Here is a 12,906-nt window from a genome sequence, read left to right as displayed (position 1 = left end):
TGGTCTCCTGTGTCCATCCTCCTCACAGCAGTGATTTTAAATCACGTCCTATCATTCTTCTATTCAAAACCCTTCAAAAGCTTCACAGTAGGAATTGAATAAAACCCAAACTTTTTGGCCTACAAAGACCCTGTCCAATCTAATCCCTGCCCATCTTCTTCCACTCTCCTAAACGCTACTCAAGATGCTGGCCTTCCCTCGGGCCTCTGCACAAACCAAACTTGTTCCTGTCTCAGCCTTTGCACTTGCCATTCCTGTGACTTGGGACTTTCACCCCCTAAATTTTTGTGTGGCTGCCCCCTTCTCCTCATAGGTCTCAACTCAATGTAAGCTATTCAGAAACAACTTTCTAGCCACTCACCACTCCTTTAGTTACTTTCTATGAATTATCCTGTCTTATAGCCGTTATCAACCTTCTCAGTACTCAAATTACCTTATTTATGTATTTACATGTTTGGTATTCACACCCCCGTTATAAATGTTGTACATGTTATGGGGGGGAGGGGCACAAATAGGAGAGAAAGGGAGAGAGACAGAAAAAGAGAAGTGCCCAAACCTGACATAGCTCAGCAATAAGGACTGATGTAATTAAAAAAAAAAAATAGGGAAATAGAATTTCATTCAAACTGGAATTTACCTCCATACAAAAACCAGGAGTATACAATTTTCCCACAGTTTATGATTAAGACAATTAGGTTTTAGAATTCACAAAGAACAAAGTATCAGAGCTTACAAAGAGTCTGAGACATGCCAAAACAAATATGAACTGACCATTTGATAAGCTAATAACAGAAAGTAAAATAAAATAAAAATTAAGACTTATTTTCAAGAAACATATCCCATCCTTATTCAAATATTTTCTCCAAGTGTTTTTTACCCCTTTTCCTATTTTAAGTGGCACTTCAGAGCTAGATAAAAACTTCCTTCTGTTCTTATTTTGATTCTCTGCTCCAACATTTATAAAATATACACTTTTTTTTCCTTTAAAGAAAAGCATATTCAAGAAGTAAGACTTTGATTACTGAAACAACTTCAAGATTTGTGAGAATAAAATTCCTACAAAATTAGCAAAAGCTATTCACTCAAAAAAAGCAAAACATTCACAAAATAATAAATGCTCCAAAAATATCTTTCTGGGATAATGAAATCAGAGGCAATTTCCACCTTTAAACGTAATCTCACTGAACAGTAAGAGGAAGAAATAGTAATAGTTTTCTTTTTCCCCTCACTGATTTCCAGGACGATAACGTGTGGTAAAGGCCATTACTCCGGGATTTGTCTTATCGCTCTCCACTGCAGCTGCTTGCATTCTTTTCCACATTTACCACAATCGGTGTTTATACTATTCAAAATTCTCTCCTTCTGGCAGCTACTAAAATATCATTTTCTAGTAAACAGATAGTAGAGGAGAAAAAAAAATACTTGGGGGGAGGACCAGGGGGAGACACAGAACGACATTTTCCCATTATAGTAAATTTTTAAAAGCAGCTCCAAATCATAAAACCAAAGCCACTAGAGACGAGAAAACTGCTAAGCTTCTGGGACTCCATTACAAAAGCAGGAGAGGTGTCAAAATTAATATTTTAAATTATAGTTGTAAATACATCCCAGCTGTTAAAATTGTGATTAAATTTTTCGAAGCATAGTGAAAGGAGTTATTTCTGTTCTCCTGGTGGGCTTGTTTCTAAGATGTGTAACTGTAATTGATGTTTTCAGGAATGTGAAAAGGAGATGGTTAATAATTACTCTCTCATTTCCTACTTCTTTGGAAAAAAATACCAACCTCCACTTACGAAGTTATATATTTATATATCCTATACATCCTAAGTAGATGGTTTCATATTACATTTGATAACTCTAGAGTAATCACATGCACATAGTACAAAATAACAGCTAATTACTTCTAAGGGGATGGAGAGAAACAGCTGAAAAACATGGAAAACATTTATTTTGGGACTAAAAACAGAAAGACTTCCAAATCCACTTTCTTTTTTTTTTTTTGGTACTGGCAAAGTATAAGCAAACACATAAGCCACTTCATTTAATTTTCTAACTAAAATATTATTAAAATATTTACTTTAGCATCTATACCCATTTATTAGGATTATAACAGTTTATTCCCAGAGGTTGTGAGAGTTACTTTCATCTAAAAAACTAAAGAAAGAAAACATCTTCTTTTTAACTTCCCTTACTCAAGAGGTATGAGACTCAATTCATTTTCTTCAAAAACAGGGAAGTTTAAAATTTAAAAATCTATTCAAACTCTGTGTAGACAAGCACTTGCAAACATATCACAGACAATTATTCAATCTGCAAACACAATTACAGCTCTATCATATTCACGTACTTATAATATAATAGTCTATATTACAGAGGCCCACTGAGCATTTTAAGCTATCAAGTTATGTAACATTATTTAACATTGCAATCAGTTCACAAATAATCCATTTAATCTGGCGTTCTGTAATAAATAACATGACATTCATGTGACACTATTCCAAATGTGTCTGCTTTAACATAGAAAATTAGTTCCACTTAATTGAGCATCAATAACCTATTCAATGTAGAATGCACTAGTGCTGCAGTCAGCTTTGTACTGTTATTTATCATAAATTTATCTTCTCTTGAAAAAATTTAAGGAAGAATATGAAAAATAAAAAGAAAAAAAGCCTTCAAAGGTACATCATGAATAGCTTCACATCACACAAATGCAGAGATTGTTAGACCTTAGCAGGATCTCAAGATATTTTCAAAAGTATTTAGCTACTCTTCAGGCCCGTAGACAACCTGCTGTGAGCAGGTGGATAGAAGAAATCATGCCACACAAAGAAACAGGCCAATAGCAGTTAGTCCGCAGCTCTGCTTGCAAATGTTCAAACAACATGACCACGTAAAATGAAAATCTAGTATGTAAAATGCTAGCAAGAAACAACACATTAAATCCCAGTAGACAAATTACACTGTAAGAAATGGAAGACTATTTGAGTTGTTCAAAGTAAAACTGAAGAGCCTCTTTTAAGGTTAAAAAGAATGCTTCACAGGAATATAGTCACAGAAATTTAAAAAAAAAAAAAAAAGAAAGAAAGAAAGAAAGAAAGAAAGAAAAAGTTCTATTTGACCAGCACGTTCCAAGCTACAAAGGTGCTAGGGTGTACGAAGACAATACAGTGAGCTCTACATGCACGGAACACAGCAAATCTTTTGTTACAACACTTAATTATATGCTATAGGCGGGAAATCATTCCGCATATTAAAAGTAGTCCTAAGGGGGCGCCTGGGTGGCGCAGTCGTTGAGCGTCTGCCTTCAGCTTAGGGCGTGATCCCAGTGTTGTGGGATTGAGCCCCACATCAGGCTCCTCTGCTAGGAGCCTGCTTCTTCCTCTCCTACTCCCCCTGCTTGTGTTCCCTCTCTTGCTGGCTGTCTCTCTCTGTGTCAAATAAATAAATAAAATCTTTAAATAAAAAAAAAAAGTAGTCCTAAAATAAAATGTGAAAAGTTCATCAACAGTATGATAAATTCATCTTCTGTTTAAAAATGAATTTAGTTCATCTACTCCTAATTCTAAATGACAAAAACCAAAACTGTGGCTGACACATACAGGAGCAAAAAAAAAACAGTATGTTTTTCTTCTGTGAGCACTCTCTTATTTATGAAAGGTTTTGTTTGTGAGCTAACCACTAGCCCACTTGTCTACTGAGAACTTGGAATGTGACTAATGAGATTGAGGAACTAAATTTTCCATTTTATTTAATATTAAGTAATATAAATATAGAAGCTGTGGAATATACTTTTCCTTACAGACAATTTCACTGTTCTGGTATGACTGCATTTCACATTCATCATTCTGTTGCTTAAGCTGTTATTGGTATATTCTCATACGCATGTCAGGTGTATGTGTTGTTTCTGATATCACATTAATAATTTTTTATATTATGTTGTCTTAAAATGCTAACATTTTGAATATACTGAGTTAAACAAAATGGATTAGTGAGATTAATCTCACTTGTTTTTACTTTCTTAATGTGTCTACTAAGAAACTTAAAATTGCATGTATATGGCTCATTAGATTTCTATTGGACAATGCTGCCCAAATCTATAACCTTTTTTTTAAAGATTTTATTTATTTGAGAAAGAACAAGTTGGGGGGGGGGCAGAGAGAGAGAGAAGCAGACTTCCTGCTGACCAGGGAGCCCAATGTGGGGCTCAGTCCCAGGACTCCAGGATCATGACCTGAGCCGAAGGCAGATACTTAACTGACTGAGCCACTCAGGTGCCCCTCATTCTATAACTTTTTAAATTGGTAATTTGAAAATGAGACTATACCTTCCCACAACAGAAATGAGAAATGATTGTAGGTTCTCAGATTATACCACTAAGACCTATTTTATAAACATCATTACTGATGGACTCCCCATTTGCACTGGGAATAGTAGGAAAATACTGGTATATAGCTAACAGAAAAAAAGAAATACTCTCACTTTATTTTCTTTGAATGATATTTAAAGAAAACTTGGTTTAATTATTAGATGAAGAAACAGATTAAAAACTTATAAAAATACTAGAGGACCTAGAAGTATCTTCAAAAGTTTTCAACGTTCATGTCCTCAATTCTTTAGTATAAACTGCTTCATTTCAAAATACAGTGACCTCCCTCCTTCCAGATACACGCATCACTAGCTCTATACTTAAAGTTATTTTTTTTAAAGATTTTATTTATTTATTCGACAGAGATAGAGACAGCCAGCGAGAGAGGGAACACAAGCAGGGGGAGTGGGAGAGGAAGAAGCAGGCTCATAGCAGAGGAGTCTGACGTGGGGCTCGATCCCATAACGCCGGGATCACGCCCTGAGCCGAAGGCAGATGCTTAACCGCTGTGCCACCCAGGCGCCCCTATACTTAAAGTTATTAACAATGATTAGAATTTTTGTCCATGAAAATGAATTTCTAGATGTCAGAAGAGAAAAAGACTTAAGCAGCCATGTGGGTAGGTTGAAGTTAAGAGGCTGTGCAGTAGACTTAGTGAACAATGAGTAATTAGGCATGCTGGATAAGACAGAGCTCAAGCAATGAGTGCACAAACTTCTGAGAGAAAGGAAATCAGGAATAGTCTGAAGTGAACCTTTTTCTATACCTATCAATAGGTGGTACTATTGGCCTTAAACAGCTTAGGAAAAAAAGAAAGACATTCACTTGATTGGAAAGAAATGTGCTTGGTAAGCATGATACATTTGGAAGTTGGTCTTTGTTCTCACAAAAACTATGGTGATTCTGTATCCACAGAGATCAAGCTGCCATGTTATCCAATAGAGTATAGCAGAAGGCTGGGAGTTAAAGAGAATTGATAAAATATCCAAGAAGGCTGTCACACAAATATAGTGTAATTTGATGTAGTCTTAGAGAAATAAAATCTAAATCTTAAAAGTACAGATAAGACAGGTTTTTTTCTGTTTTGAAGATTATATTCATTCATTTACTTCAGAGAGCACGCGCACATGAGCCCGGGGGGAGGGGGAGTGGAGGAACAGAAGCAGACTCCACGCTGAGCAGAGCCTGACACAGGGCTCAATCCCACAACCCTGAGATCATGATCTGAGCTGAAAACAAGAGTGGGATGCTCAACTGACTGAGCTACCCAGGCACCCAAAACAGATTTCTGAAATTACAAAATGCAAGATGACTATCTATGCATTCATCCACTCATCCATTTGTCCAGTTACTGAGCCTTTACATGTGCCAGGAATTCAGCATGGCATGGGTAACTGAAGGTCAAATCAAATCTGAGAATTCCTATCAATTAAAGGAAGTTAGTAACCTATGAAATTCAGTATCCAAATGATGGTACATGCCAAATTACAATTTATTTTTAAAGCAATTAATGGCTAATATTAAGCGCATGAGGTTTACCAATGAAAACAAGGAAAGTAAACAGATAATCTGATATGACTGAATTAGAATGGATGAATAAGGAACTGATTGCTAAAGCAAAGGTACACTTCCTTGCCAAATATTTTATCATCTCATCAGAAAAAGATGTTAACTGCTACTTTTCATGTAGTCACAGAGATTCAGTAATAAAACTAAATAGGTGCTTGGGGCGCCTGGGTGGCACAGTAGTTAAGCGTCTGCCTTTGGCTCAGGGCATGATCCCGGCGTTATGGGATCGAGCCCCACATCAGGCTCCTCCGCTGGGAGCCTGCTTCTTCCTCTCCCACTCCCCCTGCTTTGTTCCCTCTCTCGCTGGCTGTCTCTATCTCTGTCGAATAAATAAATAAAATCTTAAAAAAAAAAAAAACTAAATAGGTGCTAAATACATACTCTTAAGAAGCTAGGCTAGCTACCTAGTAGAACAGGCTAAGAACTGCAAAACCAACAATTTTGCCCATCTCCCACTTCAAGAGAAAAATGAAAGAAATTAAAAATATAATCAGTGGAAGTTGAATTCCTAATCTAAGAACTCAAGGTTGAACACTTTAAGCTAAGTGAAAGGGATGTGATGAGAATCACTTGATTTCCCATGTATCTCCTGGATTTTGAGGGACATCTAGGTAAGATCAACAATCATTTTGGTGACAAAGCAGGAAGAGAAGAGTTTAATGAGGCATGCATTTATAATTATTTCTTGTGGCCCAGACATGGATCGTGCAGAAGAGGCTCATCCTGGGTCATTATGAGAGACCCTGCTCAACAGGAAAATCTGGAGGGATGTGAATCAGGAGAGTAAAGGCAACTGGAAAAGACAGAGCAGGCTTTAAGGGTTCTACTGGTGAGAAATTCTCCCAAATCCTCAAAAGTGTCCTTGAAGACGCCAGGCAACTTTGCACATTTGCCACGTCTCCAAAATAATGAATGACAGGTTACAGTAGCCCGGATCACCCCAGTTCTTCCTACCATGTTCCTCCCCTCTTTACCCCAAACAGCAACTTTGAAGAGAACCCAGATGGCAAGGAAGAAGTGGAGAGGATATAAAGCAAAAGAGAAACAAGCAACAACAGTCTCATCTTTCTCATAAATATTTCTGTCTGAGGTGGAATTGAGTCCAGGAAGAGAGGTTCTACCTGTTTTGAAATTACAATGAACTAGATTTTTAAACACACCCTCTCCAAGGGCACCTAGGTGGCTCAGTTGGTTAGGCATCTGCCTTCAGGTCAGGTCATGATCTCAGTATCCCAAGATCTGCTCAGCAGGGAGTCTGCTTCTCCCTCTGCCTCTCCCTCTGTGCACTCTCTCTCTCTCTCACTCTCTCTCAAATAAATAAATGAAAAATAAAAAAATAAACACACCCTCTCCTAAGTAGAACACTGATTGCACATTCCCTAGTAACAACCATATGACAGAATTGTTTGTGATTTTATGTAGGGGAGGAAAGAATAAGCTGAGAAAGTGGGTTTGAGAGAAGAATTATAAAAAAGTTCCTTCTAGGGGTGCCTGGGTGGCTCAGTCAGTTGAGCATCCGACTCTTGATTTTGGCTCAGGTCATGATCTCTGGGTCTTAAGATCAAGACTTACCCTGGGATAGAGCCTCCACAGCAGGCTCTGCACACTATGGGGAGTCTGCTTGAGATTCCCTCTCTCCGTTTCCTCTGTCTCTGCCCCTTCCCCATTCGCATGCTCTCTCTCTCTCAAACAAATGATTCTTTTTTTTTTTTTTCAAAGATTTTATTTATTTATTTGACAGAGAGAGAGACAGCCAGTGAGAGAGGGAACACAGGCAGGGGGAGTGGGAGAGGAAGAAGTAGGCTCCCAGTGGAACAGGGAGCCTGATGTGGGGCTCGATCCCAGAACCCTGGGATCATGCCCTGGGCCGAAGGCAGACGCTTAATAACTGAGCCACCCAGGCGCCCCCCAAACAAATAATTCTTAAAGAAAAAAAAAAAAGTTGCATTTGTGCAGTAGTTACGTGGTTAAAAAAAAAAAAAAGATAAAAGAAGGTCAATTATTAGGAAGTACTCAGAATGTTTTCTCAATAACTATCTAAATGAATCTTGTCCTACAATGAGGTACCACTTCACACCCATTAGAATAACTGTAAAAACAGAACAACAAAACCACCAGAAAATAACAAGCATTGGTGAATATGTGCAGATATTGGAATCCTTGTGCATTGCTGGTGGGAATGTAAAATGGTGCAGCTACTGTGGAAAATAGTATAGTGGTTCCTAAAAAATTAAACACAGAATTACTACATGAGCCACTAACAGAGGATCAGGATTCACAAAATATGAACTTTTATGATTCAATAAGAAAAAGATAAACACTCCAATAAAAAAAAATGGGCAAAAGCCATGAACAGGCAGTTTGCAGAAAACAGGAGTGTCAATAAATATAACTTTAAAATGCTCACTGTCATTACTAACCAATATATAATAAACCCACAAAGAGATACCATCTAAACCCACCAGTCAGGAAAAACTTAAGTAGTCTGGATACCAAAAGTTACCTAGGATGTGAGCAAAATTGTTAAAGGCAGATTCCTGGGTCCAAATCCTGGCTCTTCCATTTCTTAGCAGAATGTCTTGGGCAAACAATTTAGTATTTTTAAATGCCTCAGTTTCCCAACTGCAAAATGCAGGGTAACACTAGTACATTGGATTGGTGTGAGGATTAAATACTTTGATAAAGATGAAGTGTATAGAAGAGTCAGTGCCTGACACAGTTTTAAGTATACAATTAGGTTTTCTTTTTTGATTTTTTTTAAAGATTTTATTTATTTATTTGACAGAGATAGAGACAGCCAGCGAGAGAGGGAACACAAGCAGGGGAGTGGGAGAGGAAGAAGCAGGCTCATAGTGGAAGAGCCTGATATGGGGCTCGATCCCATAACGCCGGGATCACGCCCTGAGCCGAAGGCAGACGCTTAACTACTGTGCCACCCAGGCGCTCCATACAATTAGGTTTTCTTATTATTCATATTATTGATAGCAGCAGCACTGTTGGTAGACATATACATTGGTACAACCACATAGGAAAAACCATTCAGCATTACTGTGCAGGATTAAGAATACATAGTCCCTGCAACCAGCTGTTCTACTGGCATATTCCTTGAAGAAGCTCTTATTTCAAGAAGAAACATACAGAGACACATTCATAGAAGCAGGGTTTGTTCTGAAAACAAAATAAGTAACACAAATATCTAACTAGGGGATAAAGAATAAATCGTGGTATATTAATATGACTTAACGACATATAGCATGGAAATAAATAAAGCTACATGCATCCAGATGACCAATCTCACAAACATAATACTGGAGGAAAAAGCCACTCACAGAAGCACTGAGACAGTATGGTGCCAATGATGTAAGCTCAAAGACATCAACATACTGTTTACAGCTGTACTGTATATACAACATTCCTAAAGAAGAAGGGAGGGATGCATTTAAAATGCATTTAAAAATGCAATTTAAAAATTGGGATGGTAGTTACCTCTAGGGGGCAGGAGAAAGGATTTAATTAAGGAAGACCACAGAGGAAAGACATTAGTATTGGTAATGTTTCCTTTTTTAATCTAGTTGGCAAGCAATTGGGTTTCTGTTGTGTTCTTTAGCTTTTGGATAGATTAATACATATTTGTGTATATAAAATATTAAATAACAAAAAGTCCAAAAGTAGGCACAAAAATCCAGGGGAAAAAAACCCAGCCATTATTACTGTAAAATCACTTGAAAAACACTTGTGGTCCTATTCACCACGTAGTTCTTCTTTGAAACACACGGTAGCATTTTCACAGTTGTTTGTTTGGAGGTATTGCGCTGAAAGTCTTGGGCAACTCAGCCCAGGAGGTCAGCACAAAGAAAAGGGAGCCAGGCACAAACCCTGAAGATCTGCCCAGGCTTACGGCAGGGGAAGAGAAAATCCACAAAGAACACTGCGAAGCCACCATTCATTCTCCTGTCTTTTTAAATCCCCTCACCACACAATGCTCTTGTCCTGACAAAAAACATTCTGAGAAGATGATTTCCCTCCTCTGTTTCTGAAACATGCCCTGACTTTCTCTCAGTGTCCAATCTCATTTTCCTTCCATCCTTTCTCCACAATGAAACTCAAACGAAGCTCTTCCTTTTTTTTTTTTTTTTTTTTTTAAGATTTTATTTATCTGAAAGAGAGAGAGAGAGAGAAAGCGAGCACACGCAGGCGCACCAGCACAAGCAGTGGGGAGGGGCAGAGGGAGAGGGAGAAGCAGACTCCTTGACTAGCAGGGAGCCCAACACAGGACCTGATCCCAGCACCCTGGGATCATAACCTGAGCCGAAGGCAGAGGCTTAACCAACTGAGTTACCAAGGCGCCCCAGAACCAAGCTCTTCCTAAACCCCAATGCTCTCCACACCATCTCTTCCTTCGTAAACACTCGTCCATGGATCCCTCTGGCCAAGGATAAAGCAGAGGCCATGCTATGGCTTCAAATGACTTGGTTCCTACTTACTTACCCAGTTTATTCTCTGATTGCAAAGGTTTAAAGCAGTGGTTCTCAGACTACTTCCCCTGGACTAGCAGCATCAGCATTACCTGGGAACTTATTAGAAATGCACACCTAGCCCAGACCAACTAAACTGGAGTAAACTCTGGGGGTGGGTCAGCCATCTGAGTTTTAACCAGCCTTCTGGGTCACTCTGAAGCACACCAAAGTTTGAGCATCACTGGTTTAAAGCATGAATGAAAGATAAATTATTATTTGAAGAACTCCAATGGAGAAAATGAAAAAGTACTATACAGCACAGCAGTTAAAAGCACACACTCTGGGGTCACCATGCCAGGGTTCAAATTTCTGCTCTGCTTCCTCCTAGCTTTGTAATCACAGAACAGTTGCTTAGACTGCCTCAGCAGAGCGGGACACTTAACAGCACAGGTCCCACAGCAAGCCTGCTTGGATCTAAATCCTGGCTCTACCTGCTATCAGCCATGTGACCCTGACGAGCAAGTCACTTCCTTTCTCTGAGCCTCAGGTGTCTCATTTACGAAAGTACAAATAATAGTACCTACTTCATACAGCTGCCGTGAAGATGAAATATTATATATATAGTCATATATTATTATCTAAACAAATATATATATTTATGCATTGTGCTCGGAACTGTACCTGATACACAGTAAGTACTGAGTATTATTTATTCTCATTATGTTATTAATTTCATATATTTTGGAGATTAAAAAAAATCAACTAATGACCACAGCAAGTGAATAAAATTCATCTATTCTGGTAAGGAAAAACTTTCCTTAGAAAGTTTCCTCACCGGGGCGCCTGGGTGGCACAGCGGTTAAGCGTCTGCCTTCGGCTCAGGGCGTGATCCCGGCGTTATGGGATCGGGCCCCACATCAGGCTCCTCTGCTGTGAGCCTGCTTCTTCCTCTCCCACTCCCCCTGCTTGTGTTCCCTCTCTCGCTGGCTGTCTCTATCTCTGTCAAATAAATAAATAAAATTTAAAAAAAAAAAAAAAAAAAAAAAAGAAAGTTTCCTCACCTTTTGTTTTTTAAGGTAAATGAGTTTGTTTGGTTTCTATGCAGTACACCATTTATACCTCTCTGAGTTTATTTCCTTCCAATGAAATAGTACTTAACTGGAAGCAATAACCTCCTCCAAAGAGTCAGGGGGGCTCTGCCTTGAGGGGTCACTGATTTCAGATTAATGCCCCCCCCCTTTTTTAAGCAAAGAACTTACAAGAAAGAAAAGGAATTTACTGGACAGTATCCCTATGACAGGGAAAATATTTCTGGGAATTATTCTAAATACACATCCAGTGTTAACGTAGCTAGAAACTCTCCGTATAAAAGCACCATTAAGTTACCTATCTGCAGTCACTGAGAAGGAAACTGAAAGTACCATGATACACCAATTTGGGTAGTAGGACTTTCCATCTCTCTGCTCACTCCTGGGAGGTCATACTGTGTTCCCTGACCAGAACATGCATGCGTGGCCACAGCACGTTCAGTGCAGGGCACATTCGACTGAACATAAACAAGTGTAACAAACCCATGTTTTCTGAAGACACAATAAATGGATCTAAGTAACGTGAACTTATGCAGTGATATATTATCCAAGGGTCTCGAAGTGTTTCATCTCATTATTAGAATGTGAAAGAAAATATGAGAGAAAAAAAATGTACTGGGGTAAGTTACAAAACCAAAGTCAAAATACAGCTCGTTCCTGAGAGTTCGATATTTCTTAGAACCATAAAGATAATATACCCATTGAGCCTGGCATAGAAATTACTTTAGTCATCAAATATGTACTGGAGGTTTCTGGAATACCTCTGTCTCTAATAGGGCTATATGTGAATCTGGTATACAGAAGTCTTTATCTGTGATTCTCTTGATGTCTCTAGGTTTTAAAAATCAGTTTCCTGTGCAAAATTCAGTTTCCTGTGCAAAATCAAGTTAAGGCAACGTAAAAATATTTTCGTAAAAAAACAACAACAGAAAGAATGAGCATTTAATACTATGGGGGGGGAGTTATGATTTTTATTTGCATGTGTTCACTGCATGTTACACAGTGTTCTTTGTTTTGTTTTGTTTTCCCTGGAACACTAAACTTCAACTATGAGGTGAGCTGAAGGAACTTTGGCAGAATCTCTTTTCATAGCTGTCTACTTTAAAATGGAGGTCACTGATGACAAAGAACATTCAATCAACTCTGGATTTCCTCAATGTAAGAAATCTTACTTTGGAGGGAAAATAAAGGTTAATAAATTAAGATTACTCAATTTTTAAAAGGCATCCTGTGTTCTGGCAAGTCAAGCTGAATATAGCTCACATTTCTGACTTAATGCTACCTAATCTCAATTACACAGAACAGGAAGGTAACGAAGTTGCATCTTATAACTAAAAACCCACAATGGCAACAAAAATTGCCATCCTCTAATATTTTTTGAAAACCGCATGGGACGCTTCATTTACGACAAAGTATAGTAAGTAAT

At 38.3% G+C, this 12,906-nt stretch overlaps 1 protein-coding gene across 6 annotated transcripts in view; it reads right to left on the bottom strand.

The window, feature by feature from the left end:
* PCCA (propionyl-CoA carboxylase subunit alpha) overlaps nucleotides 1–12,906 on the bottom strand; it is a 390,617-nt gene that overhangs the window by 84,463 nt on the left and 293,248 nt on the right. The window lies entirely within an intron of this gene.

This window comes from Ailuropoda melanoleuca, chromosome 7 (assembly GCF_002007445.2).
Source record: "Ailuropoda melanoleuca isolate Jingjing chromosome 7, ASM200744v2, whole genome shotgun sequence".
Lineage (NCBI taxonomy): Eukaryota > Metazoa > Chordata > Mammalia > Carnivora > Ursidae > Ailuropoda > Ailuropoda melanoleuca.
Note: the sequence above shows the minus strand (reverse complement) of the source record. Positions and strands in the feature narration are given on the sequence as shown.